Source organism: Carlito syrichta, unplaced genomic scaffold (genome assembly GCF_000164805.1).
Source record: "Carlito syrichta isolate Samal-C Ts95f unplaced genomic scaffold, Tarsius_syrichta-2.0.1 Scaffold305639, whole genome shotgun sequence".
NCBI classification, from domain to species: Eukaryota; Metazoa; Chordata; class Mammalia; order Primates; family Tarsiidae; genus Carlito; species Carlito syrichta.
The window spans coordinates 458,197-476,163 of NW_007249735.1; positions in this window are offsets into that span (position 1 = coordinate 458,197).

A 17,967-nucleotide genomic window follows, 5' to 3' on the forward strand; every position below is an offset into this window, starting at 1 on the left:
GAATGAGAAGTAGAGCAAAATATCAAAACAACCTCCAGGCCCAGGGCTCCCAAAAGTAGGGAATGTGGTGCAGGGACATCAAAGTGGCATGAACTGAAGCCCTGGAAATTCATGCTCCAGGAAGGAGAGTTTCCACAAACCCAGGCCTGTCTGGCAAAGCTGCATTTCTCCCAGAGGTCTGGATTCGGCCCCCATGCCTGCAGATTTCCTAGCACTTGGGGGTACTGATTGATCTTGAAAGCAGCAAGGTAGCAAATAATCCCTAAGGAAGAAACATTCAGTTCTAATCAAGAGTCTGAAAATTAGGAAAAAAACATTTCAATCCAGCTCTGATATCATTTGAAGGTGGAAGGTGGTGAGTGTCCTTTACCAGTTTCTCCAAAGGTAGTAGCAAACAGAAAAAGGAAGCATTACTCACACAAAGTGACAGCAAGTGTAAAACTTAGTGATGAGAGTCTGACCTTGAAGATTGAGGATTTAAAGCTTTGGGTCTTAGAATAAGCTCCTTACATCTCTAGCCTTCAGTTTTCCAATCTGGAAAGTAGATCATATAATAGCATTCACCTCCCAGAGTTCATTCGGATTAGGAGTTGGATGGGGATTTTTTTCTATAAAGGGCCAGATAGCAAATATTTTATCCTTTTAAGACTATATGAGCTCTGTTTCTTGCTACAACTCTGCACAGAAGCAGCCATGGAAACAGTAAATGAATGAGTATAAGTTACACCCCGATGAACCTTTTTTTAAAAAAAAGATGGTAAGCCAGATTTGGCTTGTGATTCACAGTTTACCAAACCCTGATTCAAAGTGCTTGGCACAAAGTAACTGCACAATAAATGCTGCTACCACTACTATTATCAGCATTGCTGCTCTGCATTTGGCCGCTTGGATCATCAGGTGCCAATAAGAAACAAATAAACCACCTACTTCCCTTCTCCCTGCCTTCTCCAACTTGTTAGTTAATTTTCAAAAAGAGCAGGGGAATGGGCCCATTCAACTCGTAGGTGCAAAGTGCATTCAGGATTTTCCCCTGAAGTGGTCTGCTTTATACAGAGTCCCAAATTGCTTATTATTTAAAATTAAGGGCAGCTTGGATCCCTAGTGAAGGAACTATGAAATGACTTCCCCTTGAAGATTTTGCTTGCCCTTCACAAGGCATTTTCCTTGCAAGACTGTGTGAATTTTTCACTGCTGTTTGAATAAGTACAGACTATTAGAACCATTTTATTAAAAAGCTACTGAGCTTTGGTAAGATGAACTGACATGTGAAGTCAACAAAATTGAGAGCAAAGCTGAGACTTCATTTCAGATTTTTGACTATAAATTCAGTGCTCTTTCCCCCACATCCCACCTGTGCTAAATATTGGATTAGTTAGAAACTTTGCTGAAAATAATAAAACCAATTCTCATGATTTAAACAGAAAAAAGACTTCACTAAGTAAGTGGTTTGGAGAATTTCTGGGAGGACCAGAGAATCAGACTTAAGGCTTTGTAGGAGACTCAATACCCCACTGACAATGCTATGCTCCGATGCAGATTCCCTTCTGTCCGACCTCTGACACAGGAACCTGCTGATATACTACCAGGGCTGGGTACCTTTAAGATGCCTTAATTTGACTGGGTGTGGTGGTTCATGCCTGTAATCCAGGCACTTTGGGAGGCCAAAGTGAGAGGATTGCTAGAGACCAGGAGTTTTGAGACCAGCCTGGGCAACATGGCAAAAAGACTTTAAATTAGCAACAGTAAAAAAAGACAAAGATGGTTTTTATATAATGATAAAGGGATCAATCTGACAAGAAGACATAACAATTTTAAATATATATTCACCAAACACCAGAGCTCCCAGTTTTAAAAAACATTCTACTAGACCTTAAAGAAGAGATAGACAACAATACAATAATGGTGGGAGAGTTCAACACTCCACAGATAGCAATAGACAGATAATCAAGAAAGTAAAAAAAGAAACAGAGCTAAATAAGGCCCTAGAGAAAATGGAACTAACAGACATCTATGAACATTCTATCCCAAAGCTATAGGATATACATTTTTCTCATCAGCAACTGAAAAATTATCCAAGATAAGCCATATGATCAGCCACAAATAAAATCTCAATAAATAAAAAATTGAAACTATATCAAGCACATTCTCAGACCACAGTGGAATAAAACTAAAAATTTACTCCCAAAGCTTGCAACTCCCCCAAAATGGTAGTTAAACAATCTGTTCCTGAATGATTTTTGAGTCAACAAGGAAATGAAGATGGAAATTTAAAAATTCCTCAAACAAATGACAACAACAAAAGACGTTATCAAAACATCTGGGACACAGCCAAAGCTGTGCAGAGAGGAAAACATAGTGCTTAAGGCCTACATTAATAAGACTCAACAATTCCATATAAACAACCTAACAGTACGCCTCAAGGAATGAGAAAAGCACTAACAAATCAAGCCCAAAACTAGCAGAAGAAAATAAATAATGAAAATCAGAGGAGAACGAAATGAAATTGAAATAAAAAAATACAAAGGGTCAATGAAACAGAAAGTTGGTTCTTTGAAAAAATAAACAAAATTAATAGACCACTATCTATAATAATTAAGAAATAAAAAGAGAGTATTCACATTGGCACAATCAGAAATAAAAATGGAAACATTACAACCAATAAGATGGAAACCTAAAAGATCATCCAAGACTATTATGAACACCCTATGAAAACAAACTAGACAATCTAGAGGAAATGAATAAATTCTTGGAAACATACAACCCCCAATTTTGAATCAGAAATAGAAACCCTGAACAGACCAGTAATGAGTAGCAAGATTAAAATAATAATTAGGAGTCTTCCAACAAAAAAAAGTCCAGGACCTGATGTACTCATAGCTGAATTCTACCAGACCTTCAGAGGAAAATGGGTACCAATTTTACTGAAGCTATACCACAAGATTGAAGAGGAAGAAATCGTCTCTAACTCATTCTGTGAGGTCAGTATTACTCTGATATCAAGGTAAGGGGAAAAAAAACACAACAAAAAAATACAACTACAGATCAATATCCCTTATAAACTTAGACACCAAAAGCCTCAGCAAAATAATAGCAAACCAAATACAACAGAACACACATATAAATACACTACAACCAAGTAGGTTTTATCCCAGGTATGCAAGGGTAGTTCAACATATGCAAGTCAATAAACATGATCCACTACTTAAATTTTAAAAATTATATAATTATTTATATATGTTATATAATATATCCATAAATATGATATAATTATTTCAACAGACACATAAAGAGCATTTGATAAAATCCAGCATCGCTTCATGATAAAAATGCTCAGCAAAATAAGCATAGAAGAAACAGTCATGTATGACAAACCCAGTCATGTATGACAAATCCAGTGTCATCATAAAGAAGAGCTGAACACATCCCACTCAGAACTAAAAACAAGGCAAGGATGCCCACTTTCACTATTCCTATTCAGCATAGCATTGGAAGTCTAGCCAGAGTACTCAGGCAAGAAAAAAAATACAGCATATCCAAATTGGAAAAGAAAGAATCAAATCATCTCTGTATGCCAATGATATGATATTATACATAGAGAATTGTAAAGACTCTATACATAGAGAATTGTAAAGACTCATTGAAAAGATTTCTGGACTTGATAAATGAATTCGGTAATGTTTCAGGATACAAATTCAACACACACAAATCCATAGCACTACTATACACCAATAGTGACCAAGCTGAGAATCAAATCAAGAACTCAATTCCATTTACAATAGCAACCAAAACCTAAAATACCTAGGAATATATTTAACCAAGGAGGTGAAAGATCTCTACAAGGAGAACTACAAAACTCTTGATGAAAGACATTGTAGACTGGGTTTGGTGTCTCAGCCTGTAATCACAGCAATTTGGGAGACCAAGGTGAGTGGATTGCCTGAGCCCATGAGTTCGAGATCAGCCCGGGCAACTTGGCAAGATCTTGTCTCTACAATAAAATTTTAAAAAATTAACTGGGTGTGGTAGCGCATGCCTGAAGTTCCAGCTATTCGGAAGGCTAAGGCAGAAGGATCACCTGAGTCCAGCAGGTTGATGCTGGGGTGGCCATGAGTGTGCCACTGCATTCCAGCCTGGGAAATGGAGTGAGACTCCAACACACACACACACACAAAGGAGAAAAAGAAATTGTAGAGGACACAAACAAATGGAGAAACATCCCAAGCTCATGAATTGGAAGAATCATTGTTAAAATTACCATATTACTGAAAGTAATCTACAGATTCAACACAATCTCTGTCAAACTACCAATGTCATTTTTTTTTTTTGAGTTGGAGTCTCACTCTGTCGCCCAGACTGGAGTGCAGTGGCCGCTCCCGGCCACCGCAACCTCGACCTGCTGGGCTCCGGCGATCCTTCCGCCTCAGCCTTCCGAGTAGCCGGAATTACAGGTGCGCGCTACCACACCCGGCTGATTTTTTGATTTATTGTAGAGATGAGGTCTTGCCTGCCCAGGCGGGTCTCGAACTCAGGCAATCCATTCACCTCAGCCTCCCAAAGGCACGGGATTACAGGCTGAGCCACCGAGCCCGGCTCCAATGTCATTTTTATAGAATTAGAAAAAAAATCCTAAAACTCATATGGAACCAAACAAGACCAAGAATAGTCAAAGCAATCCTAAGCAAAACAAACAAAACTGGAGGCATCACATTACCTGACTTCAAATTATACTACAGGACTGTAGTAACCCAAACAGGATGATACTGATACAAGAGCAGACATATGGATCAATCGAACAGAATAGAGAATGCAGAAATAAATCCAAATACTTACAATCAACTGATCTTTGACAAAGCAGACAGAAACATATGTTTGGGAAAAGACACCTTATTCAACAAATGGTGCTCAGAAAACTGGATAGTTACATGTGAAAAATATAACTAGATCATTATCTCTCCCCAGATGCAAAAATTAACTCAAAATGGATTAAAGAATTAAATGTCAGACCTGAATCCATAAAAATCCTAGAAGTAAATCTAGGAAAAATTATTCTGGGCATCAGCCTAGGCAAATAATTTATGGCTAAAACCCCAAAAGCAAATGCCACGAAAACAAAAATAAATAAGTGAGACTTAATTACAGTAAGTTCCCTACATACAGACCTTCAAGTTGAGAACTTTTAAAGATGCAAATTTGCATTTTCATGCCCAATTACCTGTTAGCTCACGTGTTTGGCATACCTGGTCACATGTATGCATCCTCTAAAAGTGGTTGTGCTTTTGAGTACTTTACTGTACAATATTGTATAATATTTTTGTGTTTGTTTTTTATGTATTTGTATGAAAAATATTGTAACCTTATTACAGTACAGTACTATATAGCCAATTATGTTAGTTTGTACCTAGGCTAACTGTTGGATATATGAACAAATTGGACTTACAAATGAACTCTCAGAATGAAACTCTTTCTTATATAGGGGACTTATAAATTAAAAACTTCTGCACAAAAAAATATGTAATCAACAAAGAAAATATCAACCTACAGAATGGGAGAAGATATTCCCAAACTATACATCTGACAAAGGACTAAAATCCAGAATTTACAAATAATTCAAATCAGCAAGAAAAAGGCAAATAACCCCATTGAAAAGAGGGCAAATGACATGAACAGCTATTTCTCAAATGAAGATCTACAAATGACCAACGAACATATTAAAAAATGCTCAACATCACTCATTATTGGGGAGAGGCAAGTCAAAACCACAATGAAATACCACTTTATACCAGTCAGAATGGCCATTAATAAAAAATCAAAAAACAATAGATACCGATGCAGAGAAAAGGGAATACGTATACACTATTGTTGGGAGTGTAATAATTAGTACAACCTCTATGGAAATTTGTAAGGAGATTTCTCAAAAAACTAAAAGTAGATCTACCATTTGATTCAGCAATCTTACTACTAGGTATCTCCCCAAAGTAACAGAGGTCACTATATTAAAGACACCTGTGCTTGCGTATTCATTGCAGCACAATTCACAATTGCAAAGATGTGGAATCAACCTAAGTGCCCACAAACTGATCAGTGGATAAAGAAAATATGGTATATATACACTATGGAATACTATTCGGCTATCAAAAAGAATGAAATAATGTCTTTTGCAACAACTTGGAGGGAACTGCAGAACATCATCCTGAGTGAAGTAACTCAGAAACAGAAAAACAAACATCTCACGTTCTCATTTATAAATGGGAGGTAAACTAAGAATCTGCAAAGACATAGAGAGTGGTATAATGTGTATAGGTGGAGGCATGAGGTACACTTAAAGCCCAAACCAAAATCTATTTCTATCACCAAAGCTATTGAAATAAAGAAGATAATAAAGATAATTTTAGAAACCAAAGACACTCTTTCATGTAAATTTTTAAATATCTAAAATTTTTATGGTATGGCAAAAGACTCTCATTAGCTAAAACAACCGAATAAAAGAACAAAGCTGGAGGCAACACACTGACTGACTTTTAAATATACTATGAAACTGCATTAAACAAAACAGTATTGTATAGACATAAAAACATACACATAGGCCAATGGAGCCAAATAGAATCCAGAAAGAAATCAATGCATTCACATCTAACAAATTTTAGAGAAAGATGATGAAAACACACAATGAGATAAAATAGTTTCTTCCATAAATGGTGTTGGGAAAACTGGATATCCACATGCACAAAATTGAAATGAAATCTTATCTTAAATCATATACAAAAATCAACTCAAAATGGATTAAATACTTAAATGTAAGACCTGAAACTCTGAATCTATTAAATCTCCTACAAGAAAACCCCTGGACTTTGGTCTAAGTAATAATTATTTGGATTTAACCTTAAAATCCTAGGGAACAAAAGGAAAAATAGAAAAAGTTACTCCAAACTTAAAAGCTTCTGCCTAGCTACTCAGTTTGAATGGAATTTCATTGTACATATATACCACATTTTCTTCATTTATTCAGTGGTAGGTACTTAGGTTGATTGTATATCTTGGCTATTGTAAATAGTACTGCAGTGAACATGTGATTACAGATGTCTCTGAACATACTGAATTCACTTATTATTTGATATATAGCTAATAGTACAATTGCTGGATTATATAATATTTTCATTTTCTTTTCTGCCATTCTAACAAGAGTGTGGCAAATCTTTTAAATCTCACACAAGCATTTTTGACAAGTGTTTTTCTACATTTATTGCATTTGTAGGTTTCAACCCTGTACAAATCTTCCGAAGTTAAATAAGGTTGGAGCAGTCGTTGAAGTTTTTCCTCCAGTATAAGTTTTCCTGTGTACAGTAAGGCCTGTGACATAAGTAAAGGTATTGCACCTGTCTTTACATTTGTACTGTTTTTTTTCTGTAGTATAAATACTATTCTGCACTTGTTAAGGCTCATATCGTGTGAATTTTTTTCAATAGTGATTGTGTTTGTAACACTTTTTATCAGTATAAATTTCCCTGACTCAATAAATAAATAAATAAATAAAAGGTTTGAGTGAGATTTAAAAGATTTGCCACATTCTTTACATTTGTAGGGTCTATATTCAATATGAATTCTCTTATGATTTGAAAGGTTTGAGCAAGATTATGACTATTTAGATTTGAAAATTTGCTTAAGACTCACCTTATGTATTACACTAAAATATTACACTGAGGTAGTGGATAAACATTAGTTAGGCCCATTATAACATCATTTCTGCCCCTTACACTTCACCACACTTTCCTAGTCTTTCTTGAGGTGCAAATTCTTAAGCCTACAGCTTTCGTATCTTCTCAGCAGCACTTTTTGAATTGAATCTGTTATCTTGCTCTGGCAAAAGGTCTTGAGTTTAATCAGAGGATATAGCTAAAATAAATTTAAAATGGCAAATTATATAACTTACTAGCATAAAATGAACATACAGTACAAACTTAATATATAAAAACATACCAAACATATTAACAAGAAGTCATAATAAAACTGCAGGCCCTAATTTCTATATAGACATATAAAGTTAACAAAAATGTACCGACCAAAATGCCTTTGTGAGAATTCTAAAGGCCAGGTAAGAGTTTGCAGCACCCCAGGTAAGCACAATGCCAAGAGCCCCATAGAAATGGAATGAAAGTTTGTTACTTTTACCTATTACAGCCCTTTCTTCTCCCCAGTACAGCATGGTCCTTAGGAGTCAATTCCTAATTACTGGCTTCTCCATGTGCCCATACTTCTGACTTTTAAGACCTTTCCAAACACCTGTTTTTGTTTCCTATGTCACAGAAGCAGAAAAAAGTGGCCGTATCTTGAAATGGCAGATTTAGTCTGCTGAGATTCTTAAGAAAATACATGGTCAGATCTCTTTAACTAAAAAATAAACACACATTCCAGAAAAGACACATTCTTATAACAGCTTTGAGAATCTCTTCCCTGGTCAGCTGGTATTAGACTTCCCCAGGGCCAAGCGACTTTATAAAGACTGTGACAGATAACTTTAAAAGAAAATCTTGTTAACCAAAAATTGCTATATATATACATAAAGTATCAGGGTAACATGGACCAGTAATAAACAAAAAAATAAATCCTTAAATCAACACTAAAGGAATTGAGATGAATAAATTACCTGAAAAAAATTGAAAATAGTCACCTGAATGATGCTGAGTAAAATAAGAATGCAGAAATTGAATAAAATGAGAATACCAACACAAGCACAATATAAAAATAAACAAATTGTGGAGCTAAGATACAAAAGTAAATAATGAGTTAGAAGTTCTCAAATGAAAAAAGATGTAAAAAAAAGCTTGAAAAAAAGGGAACAGAAAAGAAACATTTTTGTATACAACTAACATTATTATTACTTTAAAATATATTAAGGTAACTTTAATATCACACAAAAAATACCTGTACACAATAAAGTAATAAAGGAATCAAAGTATGTCAACACAAAGATTAACAAGACACAAAAGAAGATGAAAAGAGAGGAAAGAGGGACAAATATCTACAAGAATAAAAAATATAATGGCAATAGGAAGTCCTTCCCTTTCAGAGAATTATTTAAATATTTATGTAATTAATCTTCCAAATCAAAACTCATAAATTAAATGTAAAAACTTCAAAACCTTAAAAAAGGTCCAACTACATTCTGTCTAAAAGAGATTTAATTTAGATCTACTGAGAAAAATAGACCGAAAGTAGCTGTATAGAAAAAATATAATCCATGCAAACTGTTATCCAAATGAGAGGAGAATGAGTCACAATTATTCTAGGCAAAATACATTTTAAGTTAAAAGCTGTCATTTTTCACGAAATATTTTTAAAGTCAAAACTCAGATAGGACAAAGGTTCACTGGGAATATATGACAAATATGTGTGTGTGTAAATCAGTTTTCAAATATATAAAGCAAACATTGACAGTGTTGGAGCAATAAGTAGACAGTAAAATAATAATAGCAGAATACTTCAATATATTTCTCTGAGTATTAAATAGCAAAACAAGACAGAATATTTATAAGGGGACAGAAGACTTGAAAGCACTAAAAAAAATACCCATGGGAGAAATAGAGACCTCAACACAACAACAGAATACACAAACCTCAGTAGCTCATGAACCATTCTCTTGGATAGTTAGACCACAAACCAAGTCTTAGCAAATTTTTACAAATTTAAATTCCACAGATTATTATGACCAAACTGAAAGAAACTAATACTGAGTGACCTCTCACAGAAACAAAGATCCGAGTATCACATGTTCTCACTCATATAATGGACCTTGAACATCCAATGTAATACTATAAGAAAATGACTGACGGTACTGGGAAACTATGGGGAGATGGGATTAACAGTAGCAAATATCTGTCTGGGGACGAGGAAACACCTCTTATCAACAGGGTGCCTGAATGAAATGTAATTGTATACCTAACCCTTAACTGTACCCCAAAACATCATAATAAAAAATACTGATTAAAAAAATTAAATAAATAAATAAAAATAAAAATGAATAACAAAATGAAAACCAACAAATTCACAAATATGGCAATTGAACAATACACTCTTGAACATCCTCTTGCTCAATGATTGGAAGACTTAATATTGCCTAATATTAGAAGCTGTTATTGTCAAATAAAAGAAAATGTAAAAATACCATAAAGATGATCAAATGTAGAAAAATATCATTTTTCTAATATTTAATGTCTGAACTCCATGCCTATAATAGTTTTTTCTACTACATTTTTGGCTACATCACTTTGATCACTTCTTCATATGATGACAATTTATCACTTTATTTTCTAGTAAAAGAGCAAACACTTTAGTTTTGCAACTGTTTTGGCTGCTTGGAATTTGTTTTATTTTGATTTGGATTTTGTTTTTGGTGGTTTTAAAATGTTCTTTTCCCCTAATTTCACTGTCATGAAAATTTTTAGAATTTTTTGGTCAAATCTGGAAAAATCTCAGTGAAACATTTTCACTTGTGTAATGTAAAAGTTCAGATCACTAGCATTTGTATTTTGTGCAGTGTCTAATCTTATTCTCTCTTTTAATTCGTTATGTTTATCAACCAGTTTGTGATTGACATTTTTGTTATAGTGGTCTATTATGTATTTGATGTCATTTTCAGCTGTGATAGTGTTTCTTGTAAAATACGCAGAAAAATTTATTTTTTAAAAATATTGATGTAGTTCATTATTATGTATTAATCGGATTATCAAATAATTTATGAACATTAATTATGACTATTAAAAAGTATATCTCTTTTTCTTAATGAATTTTGCTACGGGTGTAATTTTAAAATTTTGCTGCAATTTGTATCTAAATGTCAGAATAATTTCTATTAATTTATTACTTATTTCATAATGCTTATTTCATATTCTGTTAATTTTTGTGCTGTCTCTCTTAATTTTTTAAGAAATACATTTTCAAATATATTTATTTATTTATATTGATTAATAAGAATTATATATATTTATGGTACACACCATTATATTTTGACATAGGCATACATTGTAACATAGCTAAATTGAGCAAATTAACATGATTACCTCATATATTTGTTATTTTTTGTATGATGAGAACAGTTAAAACCTTTGGTCTTGCAATTTGAAATGTACAGTGCATTGTTACTGTTTTAGTCACCATGTTATACAACAGATCTCTTGAATCTAATTCTCCTGTCTAACTGGTATTTTGCATTCTTTGGCATTCCTCTCCCGATCCCCTTCCCCTGTTCTCTACCCTCTGAAACCACCTTTCTACTTTCTGCTTCTATGAGTTTGACTTTTATATTCTACCTATAAAAAAAGATGATCAAAAGAGGCTTGCTTTATTTCTATTCAGTCCAGGTGCCTGTACTTTCTTCCTTTTTCATTATAAGATTCAACAATATATTTCCAAGCTCAACTAAAAAGGCAATTTGAGTTGAATAAACTTTTTGTGATTTGTTTGTGCTCAGATTTCTGTCCTGCATTTTCAAAAACCTATTTTAGTATTCTTAAAATATTGACCCCACACTGCAAGATTGAACAACTGTGTAAGTGTGTAGATTATCTGATTGTTTTTAGATTCATAAAAAAAAGTCAGGAGACATGTGGGTTAAATATATTCCAACTATGGGACAAATTTTTAGCAAGAATACTACATATACTATATGTATTACATGTCTGTAGTACAGAGATAGCCTCAGGCCAATGTCCTGCTCATTTAAATTAATAGTTCCCTTCTTTTGATCAGTCTCTCAATCTTGAGAGCTTAACCAAAATCTTGGGCACTAATAGCACTCTCCATCACCATCATAATGAACATATTTGATCCCAGTACAGAATTCAAAAGCCATGGTGTCAGTTAAGTTGAATGATTTTTTAAAATGTGCTTCCTATTCTACTCAAAATGAAACCACTTAACACACAGTGGATGACTGCATATAAGCATTTAAGACACTTGAAAGGATAAAGTATATCAGGGAGAGTATCATAGTGAATACCAGGAGGCTGATACCAAGAGACTAAAATGTGCTTCTCAGCCAAGGTTCCCATGAACCAAACCAACTAAAAGTATTTTAACCACATAGCTTCTTTACTGATTTATTGTAAGAAACTTTCTGCAATACCAGATGTCTTAATCTCAGTACAGCAGAAAAAGAACATTTTACCATGAGATGCCTATTTAGAGGGGTTTACACCTATTGCTAAATTCTTTATTCTATAGTGCAAATTAAAAGATGTAGATCAATGTTCAGTTTTTGATTGATTACAGAATAATAATGATATTGTTAGAATGCCTAATCTACATTGGCCTCTTATTTTCTACTGGTTGAGGCATGGAATTTCTTATGAGCATGGTTGTTCATTAAATCTTATGCAGATAAAATAAATCCTGAAGGAGAAAAACATACAATTCTCTCTGGGATGCCTGGTATGTTAGGAGTCATGAGTAAAGTATTGATATTAACCAAGCCTCCACTATTAAATTATTGCATGACTGAAGGCTACTGACGATAAGAAAATTAGGATTAGCCTACTAATTCTTGAATTATCTTTCACCTTCGTTTCTTTTAAAATTCAGTTTGAGGCATAATTTAAGTACAAAACCTTCACTATAGGTTTTGTCTACTGTTAAATTTAAACAAAGAACCCGAATACATAAATCTAAAACCCTAACCTCACAGAAAGGAACCAGATGTCCAATTTGAACAGGCAGTATCCTTGTAATAGTGAAATTTATTAGGGGGTGAACTGGAGTATCTCTGAGATGATGTAAGGATTTAGGTTTAACATGGTGAATTCAGCATTTAATTAGGCTTCCTGCAGAAGCTATTTGTTGTAAAATACTAACCATAGCATTATGTTGTTACATATAAACAGAAAGATGACACAGAAGAAAGAGAAAAAGAAGCAAAGTGTTCATAATGTCAGGGAAAACCTGTGCATTTCTAGGATATTGTCTGTTTCTGAGAAAAACAACAACAAAAACAAACAACCACTTCCCTGGCAGTTTTACCTTCTTAGCAATACATTAAGTCTTTTTCTGAAAGCCTCTTGGAGTAGTCTCTGTTTCTCTTGTGTCATTTTCCCCCTTTTCCAGATTTTCTACTTTGTCTATCAGACTGTAAATGCTCTGAAAAACAATTTATATTGATTTCAACTTGGTAACTCTTGCAAAAATATTAAACTCTGTATAATAGTTTGGGTGGTCAGTTAATATTCAGGGATGAGTTTTTGAATGAATAAATAGATGGTAAGTTTAAGTACAGGTATGTGACTTTATGGTCTTTCATGTAAGGAGAAATGTTCTCATTTTCACTAGTGACATAAGATCACTTCTTCTTATGCATTAGAGGAAGATATAAGGAATCACTTTTTAGATTCTTGGATCTAACCGATGATTCATATAATTGAGATTAGTTCAAGTAGACTTATTAGCATGCAAAAATATGCTTTGTTTATGATTTCAGAGATATATTAACTCATACAATATTTTTTCTGGTTTCTACATTGGCATTGAAATCAGAGTAAATACTAATACTTCTGGACTAGGTTCATAATACACTATTATGATCAACAATAAAAATAATGTACTTGCATTATACTTTCCATGGAACTATGCCAATTTTCCTCTCTTGAACTCCATTCAACATTAATGCTTAACATAAAGAAGTATACAATACAACAGAGATACAGTAAAAAATCCAAATTGACCTACAGATTCAAAACAATCCCCACGAAAATACTATTGACACTGTTACAGAAATAGAGATCCTAAAATTCAGATGGAACCACAAATAGTCAAAACAATATTGAGAAAAAAGAACAAAGATGGAAGCACTACCTTTTCTTATTTCCAAATATTATAATGCTACAGTAATTAAAAATGTCATTATTGCTACTGAGATATAGACCATAACAGATATATAGACCAATGGAAGATAATAGAGGTTTCAGAAATAAACACACATATACAGTCAAATGATCTTCAACAAAAGTGCCATGGATACACAACGGGGAAAGGCTGTTTCTTCTCCATAGTGGGGAAGTTTCATGACATTGGATATGACTGTGATTTCTTACAGATGACAACAAATGCACAGGCAATAAAAACAGAAACAAGCAAGTGGGACCACATCAACCTAAAAAACGTTTGCACAAAGTTAAAAAGAAACTTATAGGATGGAAGAGAATATTTGCAAACCATATATATGATAGAGAGTAATATCCAAAATATATGAGGGACTCCTAGTATTCAAAAGTCAAAAATAAGACCACAAAAAAACCTTTCAATTAAAAAAAAAAAAAAAAGAGCAATGTACTTGAATAGACCTTTCTCCAAAAAAGGCATACAAGTTGCCTGCAGGTATATGAAAAGATGTTCAACATCACTAATCACTGGGGAAGCACAAATCAAAACCACGTGATATCTACTCACACCTGTTAGGCTGGCTATTTTCAAATAAGCAAAAGCTGATCAATGTTGTTGAGTATGTGGAAAATTTGCAATTCACTTACATGGCTGGGAGGAATGCGAAATGGTGCAGCAGCTATGCAAAACAGTATGGAAGTTCCTCAAAAGATTGAAAATTGAGCTACCATATAATCCAGCAATTCCACTTTCTGGGTATATTAAAAGGAACTGAAATCAGGATAGTGAAGAGATATCTGCACTCTCATATTCACAGCAGCATTATTCAAAATAGTATGGGAAACAACTCAGATGTTTGTGAATGAATAAGAACACATGGTACATACATACAAAGGAATATTATTGTCTTAAACAAAGAATAACCTGCCATATATATCAACGTGGATGATCCTGAAGGACATTATGCTAAGTGAAATAAACCAGTCAGTCACAAATGGACAAATAAAGCATGATTCCACTTACAAGAGGTATCTGTAATAGTCAAACTCATAGAAGCAGAGGCTGTGAGAGGGAGACACAGGGAGTTTCTGTACACTAGGTATAAAGTTTAGTTTGTGTGAGATGATTAAGTTATATAGATCTGTTTTAAAACATTGTGCCTCTCGTTAACAATAATGCATTGTGCACTTACAATGAGGATATATCTCATGTTAAGTGGGAAGTAATTAACAAAAAAGGGAATTAAATAAAAAAAGGAAATTCAAGATGAAAACTCTGTGTGCCCTCCATAGAACCCATATGGCAAACACTGATACATTAGAAATTATAGAAAAGATGACAGGTGTATGATTAGCTTCCTGATCTCAAGTGTTCTAGTAAATCTAAGAGGGTCATCTCAGATGTAACACTCACTACTGCTACTCCTCAACACTTATGAAATTTACATTTAGAGCTGGTCCCCACCTCCCACATCCTGGTATGTATATATATATATGTATATATACACTTTACAGCTTAGAGAGGCATCAAGAGACTTCCTTAATCAGAGACTGAAAAAATAGATGTACTTCAGAAAAACAAGTCCTTGTATACAGAAAACACTTTCTGTATTTTTTGTCAAGAGAAATTATACTAGAACTTCAAACTGAGGCCCACAAATTATATATATATATATGTACCATTCTTAAAAATCAGGTTTTTGGCCAGACTTGGTGTCTCAACCTGTAATTCCAGCACTTTGGGAGGCCAAGGCAAGTGGATTGCCTGAGCCCGTGGGTTCGAGACCAGCCTGGGCAACTTGGCGAGACAAGTTTCTACAATAAATACAAAATTAGCCGAGCGTGGTAGTGCACGTCTGTAGATTCAGCTACTTGGAAGGCTGAGGTGGAAGGATTGCTGGAGCCCAGCAGGTCAATGCTAGAGTGGCTGTGAGTGTGCCACTGCACTTCAGCCTGGGTGAAGGAGTAAGACTCCAATTCAAAATAAAATAAAATAAAATAAAATAAAATAAAAATCAGGTTTTCTTGTAGATCCTAGATGTTAGGCCTTTGTCAGATATACAGCCCCATTCTGTGGGCTGTCTCCCTGCTCTCTTGACTCTTCCTTTTGCTTCACAGAAACTTTTCAGTTTGATGAGGTCCCACTTTTCTATCTTTTCTCTTATGGTATGAGCATTTGGGGTTTTGATCAAGAATTGGTTACCAGACCTATAAGGAACTCAAATATGCCTAAAAGAAAAAAACAAACAACTCTATTAAAAAGTGGGCAAAAGATATGAATAGACACTTAAAAGAAGACATATGAGCAGCCAACAGATATATGAAAAAATGTATAGCCTCACTAATCATCAAAGAAATGCAAATTAAAACCATACTGAGATACCACCTAACTCCAGTCAGGATGGCCATCATCAATAACTCAAAAAACAACAGATGCTGGAGAGGATGCAGGGAAAAGGGAACACTTCTATACTGTTGGTGGGAGTGTAAACTAATACAACCTCTGTGGAAAACAGTGTGGTGATTCCTAAAAGATCTAAAAATTGACCTTCCATATGCCTCAGCAATCTCCCTTCTGGGAATATACCCAGAGGATCTCAAATCACTCTATGAAAAAGATACCTGCACAAGCATATTTATTGCAGCATCATTCACAATAGCAAAAACATGGAACCCACCGTGCTGCCCATTGAAAAATGGGTTGGATTTTAAAAAGTGGTAAATATACACGATGGAATATTACACAACCATAAAGAAGAACAAAATTATGAACTTCACAGCAACTTGAATGGATTTAGAGTCTATATTACCCAGTGATCTACCACAGAAACAAAGAACTGAGTACCACATGTTCTCACTCAAAAGTGAATCCTGAACAATTATTATAATACTGCAAGAAAGGGATTGGCAGTAGTGGGAAACTTCCAGGGGAAAGGAGGAGCACACTTCATCAACATGGTACCTGATCTCAAACCAGGTGAAGTGGGGACCAAAGTGAGGCCCAAAATTTACCTGTACAATAATCATTTGTATACCTAACTCTGAATTGTAACTCACATCTTTAAAATAAAATTTTTTAAAATTTAGATTTTCTTCATCTTTGAAGATCGGTGGGAAACAAAAATCTTTATTTTAAGCTTTGAAAGAAGACATGTCTTCTGTCTGACTCTGTGCAAAGAGGTGCATGCTATATTATAACAGCAACTAATAAAGGTACCTGATACAAACTTGAGTTCTTATATCAGATCTTGTACCCACTAGCAGTGTTACCTTTTTCTGATTATCATTTTTGTACTTAATTTTTAACAATAGTGACATGAGGATAATGAAAATAGCTATCATACAGGGTGTTGTATTCAATTTGTTACTGCATGTACAGGGCTTAGAAATGCAATCTAATATATATGGATATGATATGTAGATGCATATATGCTAGTACTAATTATTATTGTTGTACTCAACACATTTTTATTAAGTACTTACTGTTCTGGTTAAGGAAGTTCATCAACAGCAAAGACATACTTGATTACTGACCTTCTAAAACTTAGAGTATGTGTGGTGACTCATTCTGAAATTAGACAAGAGTTGAGCAAATTGTGGGGAAAAAAAAGACTTTAAGTACTAGACAAAGGGGAAAAAATAAAAACATCTTGAGAGAAAGGAGGGAATTTGACACTATTTGCTATGGGTAGAGAAATAAAAGCCAGAGGGAATTATAATACCTCTTGTTTGATACAAGTTGTGTTTAGCAGCTTAAATACCATCTATGCCAGACTTAATTTATTTTCTTTATAAACTCTTCAAGTCATTGCTGTAGCCATCCTCACAATATTATGTGATAATTCATTTATTGGCCAATTTTTTTTCATTTGTTTGACTTATGCTCATTGAGACATTATGACTATGCCTTTCCAAAGTGTGATCTGGGAACATTTGCATTCAAAACCTATGGATAAATGTTAAATTTAAAGATCCCAGTGCCCCACATAAGACCTTCTGAAACAAACCATGAATTTGCTTGATTAACAAGTATCCCAATAAATTGCTTTGTGCATGAAATTTCAAAAAGCATTTAATTCTCCTTAATACATGACATCATACAAAG